The sequence below is a fragment of the Chiloscyllium plagiosum genome, chromosome 29, assembly GCF_004010195.1.
Source record: "Chiloscyllium plagiosum isolate BGI_BamShark_2017 chromosome 29, ASM401019v2, whole genome shotgun sequence".
In the NCBI taxonomy this organism is placed as follows: Eukaryota; Metazoa; Chordata; class Chondrichthyes; order Orectolobiformes; family Hemiscylliidae; genus Chiloscyllium; species Chiloscyllium plagiosum.
Genome location: NC_057738.1, coordinates 1622210 through 1630816, shown reverse-complemented (window position 1 = coordinate 1630816; position 8607 = coordinate 1622210). Strand labels below are relative to the sequence as shown.

The window sequence follows — 8607 nt, the reverse complement described above, 5'->3', positions numbered from 1 at the left end:
CCTCTGTACCGGGTGCCCAAAGATCAGGAGCGTGGGACTGGAGTGCAGCCAAAAACAGAGGAGAAGGTTTTTCAGGAAATCAAAAAGGGAGTGCAAACGCCCACACCCAATATACACGTGGTCCACGGGCTCCACAGCGCCACAGAACAAGCAGTTGGGCTGGGAGTCCGTGAACCACCGCAATCTGCGGTTGCAGGGGACTGCTGCGTGCAGCACCCTCCACCCCAGATCCCCGAGAGAAAGGGGGAGGACTCCCGCGTAGAGAGCCCTCCACTGGGGATCCCCACCGCCCGGTGGCAAATGGGCACGCCAAGGCGTGTCCGGACGGTGGATGAGGGAGAAGAGGTGGACGGTGTGCAGCAGCAGTCTGTACAGGGCTCTCCTGTTCACCTCCCTAAACGAAACAAAGTTAAAATTTCGGAGGCGGCTCAGGTTGTGGGGCACAGGCTCCCGCGGGAAGTACGGGACCTTGGGGCCAATGTGAAATTCCGTCCGGGCTGGGGTGAGCTCGGACGGGATCCCACCGCACACCTGAGCGTCCTCCAACTGGTGCACTACGTCGGGTCCGAGCACCGCCGTTTTGGGGCGTCGGATGGCGGTGGCCACGTACTGGACGTCTACCGCCGCCCTGCCTGCTATGTCCTGCGGCAGCGTCCAGCCCAGGTCCCCGGCACGTCCCTGACCCTGGTCACCCTCACCGCCACAGCCCTCCCCTCCGACAGCCAATCGAACCAGTGAGTACGGAGGTGCGGATTCCTGAGCAACGGCTCCCTGACGACAGCCGCTACTCCAGCCGGCGGGTAGGCGCGACGCGATTCGACCATGTTCCAGACAGTGATCAGGTCCTGGTAAAAGACAGGCAGCGTCTTGAGGGCGACCTGCAATCCGTCACGGTCGACGAACAGGAGCTGCGTGTCGTAGTTGAGGTTACGCACCTGGCGGAAGAAATACGTCGCCAGGGCGCACCACCTAGGAGGAGGCTCGACGTGAAGGTATCGCCGCAAGGTCTGAAGGCGGAACGTCGCGACCTGGGTGCGGGCGCACACCAGCGACTGACCGCCCTCCTCAATAGGGAGACTCAGAGCCTGCGCGGCGACCCAGTGCATCTTTTTGTCCCAGAAGTAATCGACCAACGTTCTCTGGATGTCAGCGACAAAACCAGGAGGTGGGACCAAAGTGACCAGCCGGTACCACAGCCTGGCGGCCACCAGCTGGTTTATGACCAGCACTCGACTCCTGTAAGATAGCACTCGGAGCAGTCCTGTCCAGCGGCCTAGGCGAGCCGAGACTTTGGCCTCCAGCTCCTGCCAGTTGGCAGCACTGCCCTTTAATGTGAAGGGCACTGTTTGTCACTGGCCACTCGGATGTTTTCCTATCTTCCTGGTGGTGGAAATTGAATGACGGTTCGTGCACTTTGTGTCTCTCACTTTGTCTCACACCTGCACACACACACCATGGGTGCTGAGAAGAAAAAAGAAATATGACTAAAAAAACTAAACAGGAGATTCAGAGCTTTCTCAGTTTAGGGGACTGACTCTGTGCTGGCTGGTGTTACAGTCAGTGTGTTACTGTTGGTTTCTGCTCCTCTTTTTTTGGGAGGGGGAAACCTGATTCCTGAACTGGCTGAACTATTTAGCCAGTTTGTTAACTGGCATTCCTTTTAGTGAGGACTGCTTGTGTGCATCAGGAGTTTAACAATGTGTTTCAGGTGTAACTCAGTTCTCATTAGGGAATTACTGTTTCACTGGCTGGTTACAGCCTGTGTGTTACTCTTTTCGAGAAAAGGACAATGTTACTTTTATGGTAGGGCTTAGGCCTTGGACTCTAGTTTTCTTTGTTTTTTGTATGAGTCTTCACTTTTTATTGGTGTTTGGGCTGAGCCCTGAAGACATACATTTTACCAGAGGCCCTGTTCCTGTGGGGAGGCCTAGCCCTGGGACTCTGAAGATTCAACACCCGTGTGTGTGTGTGCTGGGAAGTGAGCAGTTGCTGTATCCTGGAGTTTGGCAGCAGACCTTTCCTTCAGGAGTGGACCAAACCCCTGTGAGTTAACTGCACCTGTACTATGTTCCTGTGAGTGGGCCTGGTTTTCCAAGGCTGGGCCAGTACTCCATGGAGACTGAATACCTGTGTGCTGTGGGGTGGGCATTTGCTGCCTTCAGGAGTGGACTCTGCCCTTGCTTGCAGACTCTGTTTTTAGCAACAGACTCTGCAGTTTGGAGCGGACTCTATTTCTGACAATGCACATTGTATACTCTTCCTGGAAATGGATTCTATATTTTGAAGACTGTATAAATTTGGACTGTGTACCAGAAAGGACTCTTTTTCTTTTGGATAACTAACTGTATTGTGGTGTTTCCTGGGTCTATCACCTGCACTGTCGTGTGTGTCCCTGGGTCTGGCAGGCCTTACCATGAGCTGGGAGACTCATGGGACGTCCTGAAAGCTGTCACCCCAAGAGCCGGAGGGTGAGTAGGCCGTTCTGAGTGCTGTCATCCCGAGAAGGGGTAATCGGGACGGGCTGCCCTAAAGGTGGTCAAAAGGTGTCAGAGCAACCGAGAGCCAGAAGGTGCGTAGGGGCAGGCTGAGATCCGGAAGGCTTGTGGGCTACCCTGCACGCTGTCATCCCAGGGAAGGGGACGGGCTGTCCTAGAAGAGGCCAGAAGATGTGCCGGGATAGCCAACTGGCCGGAGGCGCATCGAGGTGGGTGAGAGCCCCATGGTACATAGGGACAGACCGAGAGCCAGACGATGGGTAGCCGTCCTCAGCGCTGTCACCCCGAGCGGGTACCGGGGCAGGCTGCCCTAGAGGTGGTCGAAAGGTGTGTCAGGGTGGACCAAGAACTGGAAGGGGCATGGGGTGGACCGAGAGCCGGAAGGTGTGTCGGGGCGGGCTGCCTTAGAGTGGTCAGAAGGTGGGAGGGATGGGGGCTTGCTGTGTCTGTATTGTCTGCATTCTTGTATGTAACGGTATTGTCTAATGTACAATATCATTGTCGCTGTCTTTTATATGTGAAATTGGGATTTGAGGTTTGTCCTCATCTCCCTGTAAAATGGTTGAACAGTAGGGTTTGGGGCCTGGCTTTGCTGCTCCTCTCCCTTGTAAAATTGCTGTCTCTTGTGTACAGCTGTAAATGTTCACTTTTTTGTAAACTGTTTTGTAACTTGTTTAATAAAATATTATAAACATGAAAAAAAATAAACGGGAGATTAGGGAGTGGAGTGCATTATTTCCCTTCCAATTCTATTTTGATTTAATGCACCGCACCACACTATCATACAGCATTGCCCTTCAATGGGAAGGGCAGTGCCTGTCACTGGCCACTCGGGTGTTTCCTTTCTTCCTGGTGGTGGAAATTTGAATAAAGATTTGTGCACCTTGTGTCTTTCACTGTGTCTCACACCTGCCCACACACACAACATGGGCGCTGGGGAAAAATAAGCACGACTGCAGTTAGGTGGTAATGTGGGTGGGTTTAAAAAAAAAAGGGAATGTCAGAGGTTCGGCTCACTGAGAGCTGGAAAAAAAAGATAAACAGGTGATTCAGAGCTTTCTCAGTTTAGGGGACTGACTCTGTGCTGGCTGGTGTTACAGTCAGTATGTTACTGTTGGTATCTGCTTTTTGTTTGGAGGGGGAAACCTGATTCCTGAACTGGCTGAACTATTTAGCCAGTTTGTTAACTGGCATTCCTTTTGTGAGGACTGATTGTTAAACTTCTGATGCACACAATGTGTTTCAGGTGTAACTGTGTTCTCATTAGGGGATTGCTGTTTCACTGGCTGGTTACAGCCTGTGTGTTACTCTTTGTCCTTTCCTCAAAAAGTAAAAAGAGAAATGTTAATTTTGTGGTAGGGCTTAGCCCTTGGACTCTAGTTTCCTTTGCTTTTTTTTTGTATGTGTTTGGACTGAGCCCTTGTGGAAGACGTACATTTTACCAGAGAGGAGCTATTCCTGTGGGGAGGCCTAGCTCTGGAACTGGGCCTCTGAAGATTGAACACGTGTGTGTGTGTGTGCTGGGAGGTGAGCACTTGCTGTATCCTGGAGTTTCGGGGAAGATCTTGCCTTCAGGAGTGGACCAAAAACCCCTGTGAGTTAACTGTACTTGTACAATGTATTCGTCCTGTGAGTGGGCCTGGTTTTCCAAGGCTGGGCCAGGACTCCATGGAGACTGAACACCTGTGTGCTGTGGGGTGTGTATTTGCTGCCTTCGGGCATGGATTCTGTAGTTTGGAGTGGACTCCATTTTGGACCATGCACCTCACTGGAATGGACTACATTCCTGGGAATGGACTATATTTTGAAGACTCTAGTTGGACTGTGTACCCGAAAGGACTCTGTTTTTTGGTAATTAACTGTATTGTGTTATTTGTTGGGTCTATCACTTGCACTGTCTTGTGTCCCTGGGTCTGACAGGTCTTACTGTGAGCTGGGAGGCTCATGGGTCAGCCTGAAAGCTGTCACCCCGAGACCCAGAGGGTGGGTAGGCCATCCTGTGAACCTGAAGGTTGGTAAGCTGTCCCGAGAGCCAGATGGTGGGTAGGTTGTTCTGAGCGCTGTCGTCCTGAGAAGGGGTAATCGGGACGGGCTGTCCTAGAGATGGTTGAAAGGTGTGTCAGAGCAGCCGAGAGCCAGAAGGCGGGTAGGGGCAGGCTGAGATCCAGAAGGCTTGTGGGCTACCCTGCATGCTGTCATCCCAGGGAAGGGGACAGGCTGTCCTAGAGATGGCTGGAAGGTGTGTTTGGTTAGCCCACTGGCCAGATGGCCCATCGGGGCAGGTGAGAGCCCAATGGAACATAGGGCCAGGAGGCAGGTAGCCGTCCTCAGCGCTGTCACCCTGGGCAGGTAGCGGGGTGGGCTGTCCTAGAGGTGGTCGAAAGGTGTGTCCGGGCGGACAGAGAACTGGAAGGAGCGTGGGATGGACCGAGAGCCAGAAGGTGTGTAGGGGCGGGCTGCCTTAGAGTGGTCGGAAGGTGGGAGGGGCAGGGGCTTGCTGGGTCTGTATTATATGCACTTTTTTTTTCTGTAAATGGATTGGCTTTTTATGTACAAATGTAAATGTCACTGTCTTTTAAATGTGGAACTGGGATTTGAGGTTTGTCCTCATCTCCCTGTAAGCTGGTTGAACGGTAGGGTTTGGGACCTGGCTTTGCTGCTTCTCTCCCTTGTAAAATTGCTGTTGTATACAGCTGTAAATATTCACTGTTTTTTAAACTGTTTTGTAATTGTTTAAATTTTTTATTTAATTGAATGGATTACAGTGCACTACACGGCCTTTGGCCCTCAATGTCACACCAAAGGGCCTGTAGCATGCAGACACAGGGAGAATGTGCAAACTCCACACACAGTTGCCTGAGGCTGGAATTGAACCCAGGTCCCTGTGAGGCCATAGTGCTAACCATTGTGCCACAACTAGAATCTCCTCACTTCAGGTACTGACTCCAACTTAGCTGGCCATAACCAGTGTTCTGAGCACAAGTAAATAAAGGGTAACTTGGTGATGGGATACCAGCCTCTGTGCAGTTATTTCGGTGGCAATTGGAAAAAACAGTACGTGCCTGAAAAAGGTTTGCAATGTTGTCTTTCAGGCGGTGTAAGCATTTCTGGCATCATGCCTTTATTGGGGAAGCTTGACTTTTTTGATTCTGCTATCAAAGACTGTACCCAGAATATGAAAAGAATGTGATTGTTTTTTTCAGGCAAATGACATTGGGGTAGATGAAAAACAAAGACTAATCTATCTGGCTGCTTGCAGATCTGCAGTATTTTTGGTTATAAGGGGCTTAACTTTCCCAGACGCACTAAACACTAACCTTCAAAAAGTTGATGGTTTTGGTTAAGGACTATTAGACCCAAACTACCTCTTAGTCTGAGATGCTGTCAGTTTTATTCAGCTGTTAGAGAACTGAGAGATCTCCAATTTGGGATTTTTGGAGAGGTTAAGATGACTGACAGAGGCATGTGATTCAGGGTTAACCATGAATGAGATAATGAGAGACTATTTGTTTGGAGGGATTAATGATGTAACCATGCAAAGCCCAGCTGACTTCTAAACGACATCTGGCTTTGTCTTCGAAAATGGAGCATGGAGACTACAGGGCATCCCAATGAAGGTGGACCCCCTCACATATCCACCTGAGATTAGGGAACATCATTTTAGTGTAAGCACTATCAGAGGCTCACACAGGGCATACAGAGGGGTCCTGGGGCCCCTCTGTCCTGAGCAGAGGGGCCCCAGGACAGCCCACAGCAGAATCTCACAAGAAAGATGAGCCTCAGCCAAAAGGCTAAAATGTTCTTTAGGAGCTGGGCCAGCAAGCCATTGCAGTTGCTGCCGGTATGTGGACATGAGACACAAAGGGGTCCGACAAGGCCTGGCATGATTAAGAAAGCTCATAGGTTGGTACTGAGGTCATTGCACACCCTGGAAAGTCCCCCTACATGTGGGTTGGAACAATTACAATGCTTAGCAACATCCAAATTGGAACCAATTCAAATTAATGTATGGGTTAAATAGTCATCGAGTTTCCATGGCGGTTGTAGCTTTGGTTGCTTAACCTGTCTTTAACAAGATTTGCTCTGGACTCCAACCTCTGTTTTTGCAAGACCTCAACCAGACGGAGAACATACACTGGGGACCCATTACAGATTAAGGGTACGACTTTGGTTCAAGTGTCCTGTGAGAAGCAGTTAATGCAGTTACCACTGTAGTGAGAGACTCAAGCCTATTGGTATGGAATTGGGGATGAGAAAGATTCATTTTGATTGGCTTAACATGTTCTGATTTGAAATATCTGCCTCAGTAAAGTTGTAGTGAAATATTTCACAAAGCTGGACATGAGCCACGACCTAGATGGGGAATTGTGACTAGATGGGGAGTCCCAGAAATATATGACAATTAGCACTGTTAAGGATTTATACCAATATAAGACTGCCATTTGGGATATCATCAGTCTGTGCTATTTTCCAGAGGACATTGGAAAACATTTTACAAGGGCTACCCCAGATTACCATTAATCTGGATGATAACAGGGAAGACCAATAAAGAGCATTTGGAGAATTTAGACATAGAGCTTAAACATTCCACCCAGGTGGGCATATGCCTTAAAAGGGAAAAAGTGTTCCATATGCCCCAAGTGAACTATTTGGATTACAGGGTTGACAAAGCCAGGTTACAGCCATTGGAAGATAGTGAGGATGATCAAAAGTACCCTGGCTCCCACATCTGTACTGGAGCTTAGATCTTTCCTTGGATTGGTGAATTATTACTGAGAAATTTACACACAACCCTACCTCCATTTTGTCACCCTTACTCCTGCTATTGAAAAGTTTCAGCCTTAGAAATGGTCGTGTAGCTAGAAGTGGGCGGCACGGTGGCATAGTGGGCGGCACGGTGGCACAGTGGTCACACAACCCTACCTCCATTTTGTCACCCTTACTCCTGCTATTGAAAAGTTTCAGCCTTAGAAATGGTCGTGTAGCTAGAAGTGGCCTTTAGGGAAGTGAAAAAGCAGCTATTGTCATCTCAGGTTTTGGCCCATTATGATCCGAAGCAAGACGTGGTGCTGACATACGGTATTGGGGTAGTGTTGGCTCACTGTTGGCCCAACAGAGAGGAAGACCCAATAATGTTTGCTTCGCAGTCTTTGGCTGATGATGTTTGCAAATATGCCTAGATTGAAAAGGAAGGTTTGGCGATCATCTTTGGTTTCAGAAAATTGTACCAATACCTTTATGGATATGTGTTTATGATATTAATGGGCCATAAACCTATGCTAGGGCTTCTTAAAGAAGATATGGCTGTGATGCCCATACCTTCTGGTTGAATTCAGCGGTCGTCCTTATTGTCAGTGCATATAAGTACAAGTGGGAACACCATCCAGGAGACTAACTGACTAATGCAGATGCCTTGAGCTACCTCCCACTGGCAGATACTCCAGTGGTGCCTCCCCTGGAAAAGTCCATTCTGGTTTTAAACTTTCTGGACACCCTTCCAGTCACTGCTGATAATATTCGAATGTGGGTACAAAAGGATCCCATCCCAGCAAAATTAAAACAGCTGGTCATAATGGGGGGAAGCAGGCCATCATAATTAAGATTGAAACCTTTCTGCACCCAGTGAGGCCAGATCACCCGTACAGGATGGCACATTACTGTGGGGAGCAAGAATGATTGTCCCAAGTAAAGATTGCTGCCAGATACTGATTCACCAGGGTCATCCAGGGGTTTCCAAAATAAGGATATTGGCAAGAACATTAGGAGGGGATGTAGCTCAGTGGTAGAGTGCATGCTTCACATGTATGAGGTCCCGGGTTCAATCCTCAGCATCTCCACTGATTTATGGGTGGCACGGTGGCACAGTGGTTAGCACTGCTGCCTCACAGGGCCAGAGACCTGCGTTCAATTCCTGCCTCAGGCGACTGACTGTGTGGAGTTTGCACATTCTCCCCGTGTCTGCATGGGTTTCCTCCCACAGTCCAAAAATGTGCAGGTCAGGTGAATTGGCCATGCTAAATTGCCCATAGTGTTAGGTGAAGGGGATTAATGTAAGGGAATGGGTTTGGGTGGGTTGCTCTTCAGAGGGTCGGTGTGGACTTGTTGGGCCGAA

At 49.6% G+C, this 8607-nt stretch overlaps 1 non-coding gene across 1 annotated transcript; it reads left to right on the top strand.

Moving 5' to 3' along the window:
• Positions 1 to 8260: 8260 nt before the first annotated feature.
• On the top strand, positions 8261 to 8332 carry trnav-cac. Its single transcript has one exon. It is a non-coding gene; the product is annotated as a tRNA-Val (tRNA).
• Positions 8333 to 8607: the final 275 nt, after the last annotated feature.